This window comes from Cynocephalus volans, chromosome 8 (assembly GCF_027409185.1).
Source record: "Cynocephalus volans isolate mCynVol1 chromosome 8, mCynVol1.pri, whole genome shotgun sequence".
Classification (NCBI taxonomy): domain Eukaryota; kingdom Metazoa; phylum Chordata; class Mammalia; order Dermoptera; family Cynocephalidae; genus Cynocephalus; species Cynocephalus volans.
The window spans coordinates 58,066,374-58,082,367 of NC_084467.1; the positions used below are offsets into that span (position 1 = coordinate 58,066,374).

At 42.1% G+C, this 15,994-nt stretch overlaps 1 protein-coding gene across 6 annotated transcripts in view; it reads right to left on the reverse strand.

Moving 5' to 3' along the window:
- GNG12 (G protein subunit gamma 12) overlaps positions 1-15,994 on the reverse strand; it is a 119,329-nt gene that overhangs the window by 57,908 nt on the left and 45,427 nt on the right. For 3 of the 6 annotated variants that reach the window (XM_063106266.1, XM_063106267.1, XM_063106268.1), the window contains exon 2: positions 10,377-10,429. The exons of 2 other annotated variants lie outside the window; for them this stretch is intronic. The gene's annotated coding sequence lies outside the window, so the exon portion shown is untranslated. Of the gene's footprint in view, positions 1-209; positions 268-10,376; positions 10,430-15,994 lie in introns of those variants that run through there. One more of the 6 variants, XM_063106272.1, reaches the window with a different exon arrangement.

A 15,994-nucleotide genomic window follows, 5' to 3' on the forward strand; every position in this document is an offset into this window, starting at 1 on the left:
TCTGCATTGCTGCCCTCCTTCTGGCTTACTAGCCACATTTCAAGTTCCACATAAAGAAAGACCAGGAAGCATGTAAAGTCAGATTTAACACAAATGTGGGTTTCTTGCTCACGTGAGTAATTCACTCACTAAAGTAGCCCAGGCATGAGTTAATACAACTTCAAAACTCAGTCCAACAAATAATGGTGTGGTTCTCATTCCATACATACCCTGTACTGGACACAGCATAGGCAAATGGTAGGCACAGGAGGACTGGCTCTCCACCTGGTTAGGGCTGCCCATTGCCTGGAGACAGATTCTGGGAAGGAACTTTGGCGGGACACTTGCACTGCCCTGTGAAAGGGAACAAACCTCCTCCATCAGCAATCCCAGCTCTGCCATGGACTGGCTGTCCACACCTGCCTGACCAAGCCTCGATGCCCACTTTGGGCCATCCCATTAGTTCAGACCCTGCCTTCTCCTCCTCTTTTTCCACCCACAGGAAGGTCATGTCCCCTTCCCACACCTCGTCAGGCTGCACAAAGGCGCCCAAAATGCAAGTCTTTATCGAAAGAGAGCAAAATAAACTGATCTGAATTTAGAGCACTCAGCTAAATATAGTTATGTTTGCATATTTTCACAGTCCTTGTAAAAATAATCTGTAAATTTCTCCTAATCTGGCGGCAAAATCACTTACCCAAACCTTAATGAAATGAGGCAAGGCCTAAAAAAATGGAAAGTTGTTTAGTTTACTTAATGGAGCTTGTTTTCCTATGTGCTAGGGTTTGGTATTTATACGCAATCCAGCTACTAAACATTCTTCTTTCCTGAAAAAAACAGTGAGAACAACTTCTTAAATATAAAAGTGTCTTCACGAAGTCATTTATCACAAGAAAAAAAGTATTACGCATATTCTTATCTGTCAAATGGAGATAACACTGTGGTGGGAAAATAATGGCCACTATTAGGTGAGTGCCTACTGCGTGCCATGCCTGTGCTAATCATTTCATACAGATTATTTCATGTAATCCTCTCAATAACCCTATGCAGTGTTATCTCCATTTTATTGATGCAGAAATTGAGGCTTTAAGAGATATGTAAGTGACTTTCTCAAGGTCACACTGGTATTTAGTGATAGATTTGAGGCTGGGCAGGTTGAGCCATATTCTTAGCCCCTGTGCTATGCTGCCTCTGCAACCAAAAATCACTTTGTATACTATAAAGAACTAATGACTTTTGCCAGATAGTTATTTTTTAAAAGCAGGTAGTTGCATATATTTAATTTTTTCTCAAATTCCTATGTGTTTTAAAGAAAAAAATTTTGTTAGAGAATTGGGCTACTTTTTTCAAAGTTTTTAAAAGTGTTTAGAAATTGTCACAATAGTCAAATGCAAATAATAATAGCTACCATTATTGAAGATGTACTATGTGATGGGTCACTGTGCTGAGTTCATTACATACATTATTTCCTTTAATACAGCTATCTTGTGAGGCAAATGGTATTATCCCCATTTAAAAGAAGAGGAAATCAAGCCTCAGAGAGGTTCAAGTGTCTCAGTAGCCAAGGAAAGATCTAGCTTTAGTCTATCTGCCTATACTATGCCCTATAGTAAAAGGTACACAAAAGAAAGCATGTTTTAGTTATAGTTCATATATATCTAGATCTTTGAATGGCCAAATGTAAACCACTATATTCTTTCAGGCCAAGAGAAGATAGGTAAGCGGTCCTAGTAGAGTTTAGTTCTGCTATCTGAGCCTCTGTCTCCAACATCATCTGGGGCATGAGGCTTGTGTGATGGGTCTGGGGAGGTGGGAGGGAGGGAGCTATATCCTGCCATCTTTGTAAACAGCCAGTAAAAATAACATAAGGACATAAACCAGGTTCACATCTGGATACATAATGCTGAATCTTACCAAGGTAACCCGTCCATGACGGAACTACCCAAAATGCATTTAATACATTTTAAGGCCACTGTCTCCAAAGTGACTCCAACTGTGGCTGATCCAAGTGTCTTGCTAGCATGTGTCACCTGCTCATTTTTCATCATGGATGGGGGGGCCTAAACACAGAGAGTGACCTAATTGTTCCAGGACCCAACATCACAGTGGCCCAACATGCACATGACAAAGGAGGGAACATTGACAGAGAGGCTGGGTTCACAGTGCTGGGGCCAGAGAGGGCAAAAAACCCTGCTGACTCTAAAGAAACTGGAGCATAAAAGAAAAAACATGGGGTGGGGGGTGGGGGGGGGAGGGAGAAGAAGGTCTTTGCAGGGAGGTCGGGCATATTCTGCAAGGCTTGAATTTGCAGAGTTCATTAACTCTGCATGGAGTCCTGCTCAGAGTGCCCCCATGAAGCACAGCAAATCTTGATCTGATCAGCTCTCAGATCAAGAGAAACCACGTCAGGGTCATGAGCATGAGAAATGGTGATTGAGCACAGTTTCCAAATACTAGCCTTCTGTCGGGGTTATACCAAGTGCACTTCAGCATGCAGAGAAAACCTACCCAGAGACACAGGTCAAAGGCTTCCCTGTAGGCTTAGAGCACAGGGTATCTGAGTCTCACCTGGGAATCCCCACCACTCAGGCTGATTTTCTCAGATGAGGCTCATACACACACTTCGGACCCCATTAAAGAGAACTTACAGGGAGCTAGATTTGGCTTGATAGGAGCAGCAACTTTTCAAGGACTTTTAGTTATCTGAAAATCTGAATGGGATGATTTGCGAGGGAGGGGGAGACAGAGGTAGGGAGTTCCCCATTCCTGGACCAATTCAAGCACAAGATGAAGAACCACTTTCAGAAGTATTTAAGAAGAGTTTCTTGTATTGGGTCAGGGGCTAAAAGTTAACATAACAAGAAGCTAAAGTGGAAGTTTCCAGTGCAGCATCAAGATGCAACAGATAGGAAATTCCAAAGTAAGGAGCCAGACCATTATGTGGAAATTTCTAATAAGCTGACTTAGCCAGCTCTAAGACCCATAAGGACGATATAAACCGGGTCAGGACAGTGGAAAGACACAAAGGATTTTGTGAGGAAGACTCCTCGGAAATGTTCTGATTCCTACTGTCTCCAAGGTGGGTGGGGTGAAAAGGATCAGTCTCTGAAGCCTAAAGGAAAGGGTTTCCAAGGCTCTATCTGGAACTTTTTTGGTATGTGTCTCTGAGAGTTCCAGGACCGCCATGTGACATCTGCCTGAGGAACCAAAATATGAGGGTGGGGGTGGGGCTAAAGCCACCTAAGGTAGCAGAGTAGACAGCTGTGTCAGGTTGTGACTGCTTGCACCTTCCCCTTCCCCCTATGAAGGGTTTAAAGGAACGTGAATCCTGAACATTTGGAATGTCAGCTGAGTCCCCTCAGAACAGGTTCTACCCAAGAGGGTTTTGTCTTGAGAGTGAGAGAATCCCAAAGAGAGAGTCTGAGTAGAAACTAGAAGCTGCTGAGGGGTAGCAGTAGCCAGCAGGATGAAAGGCACTGCCCGAGTCACGAAAGATCGAGAGAGAAAGGTCCAGCAGTGTGTCCTGGAGAAAGCCACAGAAGCAGCCAGGAGAGGAAAGAAGTCCCCTTTCCCCATCAGCCAGGCTCAGAGAACTCAGTGCCAGGTGTGCCAGTCAGGTAAGGACTTGCTGCATCCTCTCTCCCTGCCCCCACCACCTGGAGAGGCCTGAAGCTAGAGATGGCTGGAAGAGGAGGTGGCCCTCACTGGTAGAGGAAGGAAAGTCTTTCCTCAGAATGAATACTGTTCATAGACTAGAGAGGGCATTTCAAATTTCCCAAATAAACCCGTGTATATGTGTGTGTACATGTGAGAGAGACACTGACTTCAAGCAGCCTTAGGACTTTTCATTATCCAAGGGTAGCCAGAAAACTCATGAGCCTGATCAAGTTTTTATCAGGAAATGGGGAAAAAAACACCTCACTGAATAAACTTTAAAGGAACAGTAGGAGACAAGAATGAAGTTCTGTCTTAATTATGTCTCACGAGTCATGTTTTGCTATGTACTAGTTACAGTTAACCTTTGCTAAGCACTGACTGTGTGCCAGGCACTGGGCCAAGGACTTCATAGACATTATCTCATTCAGTCCCTCTAACAACTCCATGAGGCAGGTATTATGATCCCCTTTGACAGATAAGGAAAGTATAGCTCAGAGAGGTTAGGCAACTTGCCCAGGGTCACACAGGCAGGTAAGTAAGGTCGTCGGAATCTGTACAAGTCTGACATCTAACCCTGAACTCTTTTAATCTCCCAGATGAATGCTTTTCAGCAGAACATTTGTGATTGAAGCAGGACAGGGTCTTGGATCCTGCCCATTATCCTTCTTCCTTGGGAGTCCCTGAGCTAGAAAACCAAGAGCAAAGTTTGAAACCCACTGAACTGCCTGATCTCAGCAGTCTCTTCCAATTCTGGGATTCCATGATTCTATCATCTGTGGGTGGAAAGGTAGAAAGAAGTAGACCCACAACAGCAGAAATGGGGAAGAGGAAAAACCCAGGGTTTGTATCCTGTGATCCCAGAGAGGCAGCTGGAAGGAGCTGGTTCCAGCAGATGGTACCATAACAGATCTTAGGTTCACAGAATTATAGTCATGTATATAAATATATAGTTCAGATAATGCATGTAAAACACTTAGCACAGAGCCTGGCATTAGATAAATGGCAACTATGATTGTGAAAAGTTTACATATATGCTTAAGAACCTCAACATATAATTTAATGTAACATGCTCAGCCACTGACGTCATTGTGTCTGCACCATAAGGAGCTATGTTTATCATGGACACTTAACTTTACTAGTTGCACCAAGGCCAGAAACGAATGCCTAAGATTAAGCTAGCTGAATCTAAAACAATTAGAGTAAGTGTGAAGCAATGGTTCTTAAGCAGCAGGGGGCCACTGGGTCCTATGAGAAAATTGTTGAAAAGCATGATCTCTTTCTTTAGTAAAAAAGAGCATATGTACAAACTTGCAAATAATTACAGGAGGTTCACAGATCCACTGAAGCCCATTCACTGTCTCCAAGTTAAGAACTCCTGTAAATTCTGGGGATGCAATATGAGGCCCTCAGGCCAAAAGCTGCATCGGACCCCACAGTGGGGCCACCCATCCTTGTCCTTGCCACATGCTCACTGTTGATAGTCTGGATTGTAACACTAAACTGGACACAGGTAGTCAACATAACTGAAGCTGAATCTAATTTTCAACCTTTCAAGAATAAAAAAACTTCAGGGCCGCCCTTAGCTCACTCGGGAGAGTGCGGTGCTGATAACACCAAGGCCACAGGTTCGGATCCTATATAGGGATGGCCGGTTCGCTCACTGGCTGAGCGTGGTGCTCACAACACCAAGCCAAGGGTTGAGATCCCCTTACCGGTCATCTTTAAAAAAAAAAAAAAAAAAGGGTAACAAACTTCAAATTAAGAATTTCTGAACCAGCGGACTCTGATGCCTAGAAATTTAATCTACTTGGCATCCTCTTTCCTACCCTCTTTCTTCTGGTAACAAAACCCCTCTTTTTTTCCCATGGGGAACCCATCCCATGTGATTCTGGTGACATTTACCCTCTCTCCCAAGGCATACAAACCAACCCTGGCCAAAGAGATACTGTTTATTGTCTACTGCCTACTTCTGGCCACATTGATTCAAGCAGGCATTTCAAAGTAGGTCAATCAAGATCCCTCCCTGGTACTATTGTTAGAACTATGACAAAAGAGGCACTCTCTTCATTGAGATCCATCGCTGTGAGGATTTCAGAAACCTAGTGCTGACAGCTACCTCTTTCACCATGGTGAGCGAGCCCGAGAATGAAGCTGACAGAGTTAAGCACAGCCAAGAGATAGAGTGAAAGATAATGGCCTGATGATATCTTCTGAACCCCTGGATACAGCTGTGTCTGAAACCCATGCCAGCATGGACACCACAATAATACAAGTCAAGAAACTAATTTCAGTTGGATTTCTGTTGATTGCAACCAAAATAATTCTAACTAATAAACCTGATCTAAAGAAAAATAATGCCAAAAAAGGAAATATCCCTTCATGTATAGTCCTTGTGGGATTCTGGGCTTCTCTTTGACAATGATCCCAACTGTATTAAAATTTTTTTCTTCCTATGATATTCATACAAAAAGTCTAGGCTTAATATTACCCCATATCACAATCTGCACCAACAGTTCATCTTACCAGTGCTACCACTGATCAGATGCTACCTCTTGTGATAAATATTAAACTTCATGACTGGAAGGAAGAAGGGAGACCCACAAGTGGAAAACAGTAGCTTGCTAACACCAAACAGATACTTGGAGTCAAGTCCCACAAAACTCTCTCAAGCTGCTCCCAAAAGGTACAGAACACTCCAGTATAAAAAATGACCTAGAGCCACGGGGCTCAAACGGAAGGAGAGACACATGTGGAGCAGGGGAAGAGGGTCATACAGGTCAAAGTAGACAGGGTCAATGTAAGTTCTGTGTACCGAAAAGCCACTCCACAGACTGAGTCATAGAGCAGAACGATCGGGAGTTGAGAGGATAATATTCACAGAGTACTGTCAGGAAGTTGTTTGTCATCCTTTTAGAACAGAGATGGTAAGTAGATTTCAATTTGTGTGCCAATTCTGGTCCACAACTAAATGCCAAGGCTCAGAGTCAGGAGAGTCGTGGTGACCTGTGAAGTCCATTATGAGGTGGGTGGGGGTGGTGGGGAAGAGGAATATATGTATTTGTTATTCCAGCTGAAACCATTAAATTTTACCCTCGGATTAGGCAAGGCCAACAGAGAAATGCACACCTGGACCGGAAGGGCTTTTCTTGGACTGCACTCCGGTGTTACATCATTTGACTACAACAAGGGTGTCCTCATTATTCTATGTATTACGGAAATGTTGTTTGCTGCGCTGTGTGGTAGCCTCTTGATGAGTGCTCTGGTGAGATTTCTGCAAGTCTTGAATCATGATTCACCTTGCTTCTTCTGAGTAACTAGTGCGCTCTTATCTTCCAGCCATTGTGAGTTGTTAACTGACTTTTCCTTGTGGTCCTGACTGCTCAGGAGCTTGGAGGCAAGACTGTGGGACCCAGCAGCAAATGAACAGCTCTCACCATGCATTTCCCTACAAATTTCCTTTCTATCCTTTTTTGAATCTCATAATAGTATATGTACATTAAAAAGCCACTTCAAGAATCTTTGAAAGAAGACAGGCGCATACACTAGATCAAAAGCAATCAAAACAACATGAAACAATTTGGATGGTGAGTGGAGGCCACTTTTACACAAGCTGTCTGCTGTGGCAGTCATTAAGGAGAAGCTCCCAGTGAGCAGATTGAGGGTGGCGGCCTTGGACCAGGAATAGCCCTGGGCCCAACTGCCAAGTCAGCAGATATCTCGGTACCCCATTTCCTCCCTACTCCCCTACTTACCTCCCCACACTGCATCCCTCCCTGTGCAGGTGGGTGCCCTCCAGTCTATCCTGTGCATCCATATACCTACTCTCTCTCTAGTATTATTGCTCTCCCTTCCCAAATTCCTCCCACCAGATCAAAATGCTTCATACCTCTGAAGGACCTTGGACTTGACTATAAGTTATCAACGGTTGATAAAAAGAGTAACATTTTTCCTATTTCAGAACAGGTACATTTTAACCAGGTATTCTGAATAGGAAAAAAATAATCACAGGAATAATTCACTAATGGTGGAATATATTACAAAAACGGTACAGATACAATTGAACAAGGGAATATTCCTGTAAATCGCAAATGATTCCTATGTAAGGCAGTTAGCACAGTGCCTGGCACACAGAATTCAGTAAACAGTGAACACTAATTATCACTACTGTTGCTGTTATTAATTCTACCAGCCCACTGCTGCCACTCGACTGCACTCTGTCTATTCCTCCACCCCACCAGGTGGGTACCCACTTTCGTCATAACACTGGCTAGCTGGAGATCCACAATCAATCAATGTGTTTTTATTACATTTTGTGGTTTATGAAGCACTTTTTTAAAAAATTTTATTTTATTTTATTAGTATACAATGTGATTGATTTTTGTGTCCCTTTAGCGAATCCTCCCTTTTCCCTCCCTGTCCAGCTCCCTCCCATCAACCTCATATCTGTTCACTTGTCTTAACAACTTTTATGAAGGACTTATGAAGGACTTTACATTATTCTTTTTGATCTTCCCAGCAACCTTCAAGTTAAATATTATTCCCATTTTACAGATTGGGAAACTGAAGCTCAGAAAGGCTGAGTTTGTAAGGTCCCAGAGCCAGGCTCAAACCCAGATCTTGTATAAATTTCCTGTTTTTTCTATAACAAGTGCTTGCCAATGGCATAGTAGTCACATCAGAATCATCTGAGTGCTTTAAGACCTGTAGGGCCCACCCTAGTCCTAAGAAAGAACGTTGATGGCCCAGTGGAAGGGACTGAATGAGTTTACATTTCAGCAGGTGCTCATGTGATTCTGATGAGCTGCTGCTGGGTGAACAAGCACAGTGTCCATGCTGCTTCCTGACTGACTAGTACCTGCTATACTCTCAGCCCTGTGGTGAGTACTACAAGGAAGGCAGATGCAGCCTCTTGCTCTCACGAAACTGACAAAGCAACTGAGGAAGAAAGACTAGCCAAGGAAAAAGAAGAGTGAACCACAGAAGACGCTGTTTGGCTTTAAAAGAGGTCAGAGTGGGTGAGATCACAGATGACAGGAGTAGGCAAGAAGGTCACCTCATGGAGAAGTGAAGATTCTACTGGGGCCTTGCAAAATGGGAAGCATTTCCAGGTAGAGAAGGGGTAAGCAAAACAAGATGTCTTCAAGAATGATGGTAAATAGATTAGTTTGGCAAGAATAAATGGAATAGCAAGAGGTAAGCCACAGAGAATGGGGCCAGATAATGAGAGCGGAAAAGCCAAAGAGAAGAGTCTAGGCTGGAGTGGTGGGTATCCAGAGGCAGGCACAGATGGCTTCTGAGCTAATGGGTAATTCCTGGAGGATGAACTGAAGGACAACTAGTGTGGCAGTGCTGTATAACCAGGAAGGAGAGTTGAAGGGTGGAAAACCTGGTACTGGCAAGACCACGTAGGCACCTGTTGAACTGACTGAGGTGCCAGATGGCAAGGAGTAAGATTAGGATTCTAGGGTGCTGGCAATCAGAATGGGGCAAAAAGATGGACTACAAGTTGGGAGTCTATTTGAGTCCTCTCACTCTCCATGCTCTCTGCACTCTGCCACAGCTGTTTTCACATGTCCCATAAAAACTGTGGCAGACTGCAAAAAATGGCTACACTCTTCCCCTCCTTGTATCCATGCTCCCTGCAATGTGATTCTGCAGCTCCTCTTGTCAAGAGGTAGAATCGATATCTGTACTTGTTGAATCCAGGCTAGCCATATAGCTTGCTTTAGCTGACAGAATGTAGTGGAAACAATGTTGTGCCAGTTCTGAGCCTCATCCTCTAGATGCTTCTGCTCTCTCTTGATACCTGCCCAATCACATGAACAAAGGGTAACCTGCAGGACAATGAGACACATGGCTTAGTCACTGTACTTATTAATCCACTCTAGCCAACAGCCAGGTGCCTCCCAGAAACAAAGCCTAGCTGACCCAGACCTACAGCTGACTGCAGACACATAAACAATCCCAGAGAAAAACCATAAGAATCACACAACTGAGCCCAACCAAAATCACCAATCCACAGAACTGTGAATTAAAGAAATAATTGTTAGCTTGAGCCAATAAATTTTGGCTCGAAGTTCTGGCTGTAAATTTTGGGATGGTTTGTTATGCAGCAAAAGCTAACTGATACACACTGTAAATATCATTATAGCCACAATTTCATGGAGTCATGTCACATGAAGCTCCAAAAGTTTATTCACTTAAAGAGCACATACATTACTTTTCCAGCCCTAAAGGAAGTTTTCTACCACTGCAGAACTGTTAACTCACAACAATCACACTTAGGTGAGATGAGAGGAAAAAAATAGAGCAATAAGAAAGAGTAGAGCCCTAATACATTGTAGCCATGAGCCAATTTTTATTACAACACACTGCAAGGACTGCATGAATTCCTCTGCTGAAGTAACACTTTGTAACAGTTTTGGATACTGCTTGAAACAAGCAGACCATCAACAGGGGCCTGGAAATAGTTTCATTACCCCCAAAAATGTTTTTATTTTCATAGTATTTGGCATGTAATCATAGATCTTTTTTCCTGCCATGTTCTTAGCAAAAGAACATGGGTTGCTCTGTTTTTTTTAAGGCATGGAAACATCATAAATCATTTTGGAGAGAAAAAAAAGTGCAAATAAATAGACATCTAATCATAGTACTGGTAGGGATGCACCTAACTTAGAAGTGTGAATGTCATTTCAAAAATAATGTCAGTCACTTTGTTTTAAAAATTAAGGAGAACTTACCAGTAAGACTTTGTGTGGTCCAAAGTTTTCAGGTTTTAAATGGTGGAATGAATCTGAAATAGAATTAAACAAACATTCCATAAGTAAAATCACATTTGGAAAGGGTGTGCTTTTGATCCCAAGTGCCTGCCCTAATGTTGAGTATTTATTCTTTTAGCTAAAGATTAACAAAGCTTTTTCTGGCTCTTGATGGAATAGAGAGTGTTTTTTGGTACATATTTCAACTTTCTGAATAGAGAGCATTCTCTCATCTACTTCAGGGAGCACTGAAAGTCTGAGGCCAGTATAACTATAAATGGTAGTGTTTTCGTCCAAACCACTCCAAGTCAGCGGAAGCCTCTCTAGTTGTTCTCGTGCCTTGGTCCTTCAACCCCCTTCTGCTAGGACCAAGCCACGGCTCCCTCTATGAAACTGATTACAAAACTGGAGGTCCAACATAACTTGCAGGGTAGGGAAGGGTGTGCAAGGCTTTCTAATAGTGGTCATCTGATAATGTAACTCACCACAAATTTTTGTCTTATTGATAATGAAGAGCCCCAGGTAGTATCTCTTGGTAGAAATATAACACAAGCCACATACATAATATTAAGGGTTCTTCTGGTAGTCACATTAAAAAAAGCAAAAGAAACAGATGAAATTAATTTTAATATATATAAATTAACCTAATTTATCCAGAATATTATCATTTCAACACATAATCAATAAAAAATCATTAATGAGATATTTTACATTCTTTTTTTCATACTAAATCATTGAGATGCAATACATCTCGGCTCTGGCAAGCACCATTTCAAGTACTTAGTAGCCACATGTGGCTAGTGGCTGCCACACTAGACAGCACAGGTCTAGGAGTATATTCTTGGCTTCCATGGACTGGCAAGTCTCCAAAGTAAGTCAAATGCAATGGAGATTTTATTTACCCATTTTCCCTCTCCCAGTAATGTCACTTTAACAGAAATTGAAACATAATGATAGCCAATACTTATATATCACCATGTGCCAGGAACTGTTCTTGGCATATTCCTGTGTTGCCACAATTAATCCTCACAATAACTTTATGAGGTGAGTACATTATCATCCACATTTTGTAATGAGGAAACTGAGGTTCAGAGAGGTGAAGTCACTTACCCTAGGTTATCAGATAGTGACAAAGCTGGGATTCTAATCCTAGTAGTCTGCCTCCAGATCCAGAGACTGTGCTCTTAGCCACTATACTCTCAATTAAATTTGAACAGCTCAAAATAAGACAATTACTTTCAGTTTTAATTATAACCATCAAATGATGCAAGTCTGCTCTTATGATAACATAGTTAGATAATAGCAGCAATGGCAGATGGAAGGATTATTGGATGTGCTAGCAAATTAAATTAAAAACAATTTGGGGTGGGAATGCAAAAACCACAAACAGGCCTTGGGTCAAAAAGACTGCACTAGGTCTGGGTTCCTGTCTGGATGACTAACCTGGGGGTAAGGAGGGTTAACATGAAGCTATGGAAAATCTTGTCTTTGTGATTTTTCTAAGGGAAGGATCTATTATTACTTTCATTAGGTTCTCAAAGGGGTCTGTAAGATAGATATCCCTGTATCTGTCTTAGCAGAGGTAGGGAGCTAGAGAGGAAGAATCAAGTAGAGAAGAATTAAGAAAACACATTCTTTTCACTTTTACTAATCCATGGGCACCAAAGAAATTGCCTCCAGTGAGCTAAATCAGACCTGCACACATGAGTGCCCTCCCAGTGTCATGTGGAGAGTTGTGACCCTGCTCAAAGTCCTTCTGTGGCTCTCTCTGGGCTTTAGGAGCAAGTCCAAGCTCCTCAGCCCAGTCTAAAGGCCCTGTGACCTCGGGACTGGCCCCGTCTGGCACTGTCCCACAGGTATCCTATCCTTCAGCCACACAGACCTATTTACAGGTCCCTAAACATCCCCCACTCTCTCACTCTTCTGTGCCTTTGCAGATTCTGTTCTTTCGGCCAAACACGTCCTTTCCCTACAGTATCAGCCTGTCTTCATGTCTCAGTTCAAAAGTCGCCACTTTTGGGAGGCCTTTGTGAACTCCCTCCACTGGCTTCGGGACAACTTCCCTGTAGCTGTAGCAGTAGCAGTAAAGGAGTATTTATTCAATTCAATTGACAATTATGAACTACTGATAATAATAAAAGCTGGTTTTTATGGAACTATGTGCCAAGCACTGTCCAAGTGCTTTACATCCTCCTTTAATCCTTGTAGTAATCCTATGAGGTAGATTCTTTTATTACCCCATTTAGTAGATGAGCAAACTGAGACATAGACATTAAACCAGTAGCCTAAGGTTGCATGGCTTATAAGTGGCAGAGCCAGATTGTGAACCCAGACAATCTGGTTCCAGAGCCTGCTCTCTTAATGGTTACACCTCCAACTAGGTTCCACTGCTATCTATTCTCAGTGCTCTCATACTTCCCTCTGTTATTGCACGTAGCTCCCATATTTCAGTTTTTCATTTACTGGTCTCTCTGCCCATTTGTTTGCAGAATCCCTGAAGGTTGAGAATTTGTCTAATTCACCTTTCTCTCTCCAGGACCTAGCAAGGTGCTCGGTATATAGTAGATGCTCAATAAAGGCACATACAGGAAAATACTGGAACAGCACTGAAAGGATGGGAGGCAGGGCTATAAACTCAAACCTAATAAAAACACCAGGATAAGGAGTCTCGGAATATGCACTTTGAGAAAGCAAGTTTTAACTTCATCTTTTAAATCTAGCCAGTACCAAGGAAACAGTCACTTCCTAGCCCTCTTCAGTACCAGAGGAAACAGAAACAAGTAAGAGCTTGGCAGACTTGATCATACCTCTGATGAGCTCATCAGCTTCATTTTATTTTGCGTGAGCTCGTCAACTTCATTTTTTTTGTACATGAATCTAAGTATAACTTGCATAAGTAATAGCACACCAATGGTCTTAGCTGACCATCATAAAGGAATGCCAGAAAAGGCACGTTGAAAAATCTCCTATGACTCCCTGGACATGGTTTGGACATTCTCTACCTGGAGTTCCGTAATGTGTTTCCTTCCATTACTATCTAAACTCCCCTTGGATGGCTATGAAAAGTGACCTTGTAGGAAGACACTCTCCTCTTATTCTAACAGTGGGAAAGACAAAAATTTCAAGATCTGGAACATACACAGACCTTTAGGGAGAGATGAAGCTCATGTCAGAGATTGTGTCAGGACTGTGGCCCGACCTACCCACTCGCAGGTAAATGCGATTAGCCGTGACATCCATCCTTCCCTACTGCATCCAGAAGATAAAAGAAACTACCATCTTCCCATGCACATGGAGGTCAGCATCACCTGCCATTAACAACCAAATCATAAATTTGCATTTTGATTCTTGCTATCTCATTTCCTTGCATGATAATAACAACAACATCAATTTAGTTATTACTGAGAGATTTCCTGAAAGCAAATTATGTGCCAGGCATGGTGGTAGGTACTGGAGATACAGCAATGAACGAGGTAAACAACATTCCTGATTTGAAGCCCTTGCTTTGTAATGGGAGACAGAAAATAAACATGTCTACAGAGAAGTAAATAAGATGATTTCAAATTGTGATAAGTTCTACACATTTTTTCATGCATGCAGAGAGAGATGTGACCTAATGAAGAGTTTTATAAGGTTGCTTTGGCAGCCCTAGAGTCTGCAAGAGGCAACAGCAGATAAACGTGACCAATTATGAGGCCATTCAATAGTTCAGGTGAGATATGATGATACCTTGGCTTACAGAGTAGCAGTAGAGACAGAGAGAAGTGGATGGACTCAGAGTAGGTTCTGGAGGTAAAACAATTAGAACTTGCTGATGAAGTGGAGGTGGGGGATAAAACCTAGGTTCTTTCCTGAAGCACCTAGGTTTTCCCCTGAACCTAGGTTATTACCTGGGTCAATAATGGCTTCATTGGCTAAGGGGGAAAAACAGGTTGAGAGAGGCAGAAAATCAAGAATTCTGATTTGACCTGGTTAACTTTGAGACATCCAAGGGGAGATGTCAAGAAAGCATTAAGAAGTCTAGGACTGTGCTGTCCAATACAGCAGCCACTAGCACAAGTGGGTCTTTCAAATTTAAATGAAATACAATTAAAAACTCACTTCTCCAGTCTCATGAGACACATTACAAGTGGTCAAGTAGCCACAGAAGCAGCTATTGCATGGAACAGCACAGGCATAGAACATTTCCATCACTGTAAAAGTTCTATTGAACAGGGCTTGTCTAGAACATACATGACAACCTGTTGGATTCCTTTCATTACTATAAAGTTTATTGCAATTATACAAAATTATTGCCCTGGGAGATCTTCAGCTTTGAATGGCAATTGAATTCTGGTCTGAATATATTCGTTTCTAGTCTCACTTTAATCCTCTAGAAAATAACTTAATACAGGCACCATGGGAGAAGTGCACTGAACACTGGATTTATAGGTCTGGCTTCCAGTTCTGTCTTCACTACTTTGACTTTCAGCAAGTCACTTATTTTATACGAAGAGTACTTAATGGAAAAGACTCGTACTATCACGAAAAAGGCTCATGGAAAGATTAGTATTATCTTTTTCCTTTTTTTCGTATTATCTTTCAATTCTATTTTTCCACAAACTTTTTGAAGTACCCACATATGTGCCTCGATTTCCCCACCTACAAAATGGGGAGTGAACCTGAATGGACCATGTTGAGAGGTATGCTGGAGAATGCTTCCTGCTCTGGAGACATCTTCACTGTTCTCTAGTCAGGTCTATTATGTTTTCACTTCCAAATTCTGATGTCATGTTATCTCACATGCCAAAACAGATGTAAAAGGGCCTTTTACACACATAAAGGACACTACTGTAGGCAAAAAAGGTACATGTTCTACACAGGTGAGGCAAAGTTGAAAGAAATTTACTCTGTGCTTTAAGTCTATCAGAGAAATTTGTCTGTTACTAGATGTTGGCAGGGCTGTGGACTAAAGAAGTAATGCTACATGTTTCGAAGAATCACAAATTAAGTCTTGAGCTCCAAAGGTAAAACAAAATAGGAAGCAAAATACTGACATTTTGCCCTACTGTGCAAGGGCTTCTTCTCCCAGGGAACGGCACACTCTCCAAGAGGGGGAACTGGCCTACTTTCACCAAATGGTATCACCCCATTATCTCTGCCTTGAGACTGGCTCCTGGCTCGAAGAGCTGGTCTGGGCTGTTCTTCAGGAGAAACTCTTCTACCTGGTCACTGTCCTTAATCCACCGGGAGCTTCTGGAGACTTAAAATTTTGTTTTTAATTGAAGAGCTGCGGGTATATGTCCTCAACTAATTTGTGGATAAGTTGGGAGGAAAGTATTCTGATAATGCCAAAGCCAGTGTGAAATTAAAAAAATAAACATGGATTCCCATTTCATCATACTTTAAGAGAATAATATTAAAGAGTAAACAGTAAGTTAAAACAATAAGTTAAAATGTTACAGTCAACATTTTTTTTTTTTTTCCCTGAAAGGGCAAAGGCAGTTTTAAAAGGATAGTAAGCTTCTTTGGAGTTTACGTGTATTCCCACCACCCTAGTGCTGCTATCTATTTTTTGCCTGCTACTGTTGATAGATATAGGTGTTTTTATACGACTACGG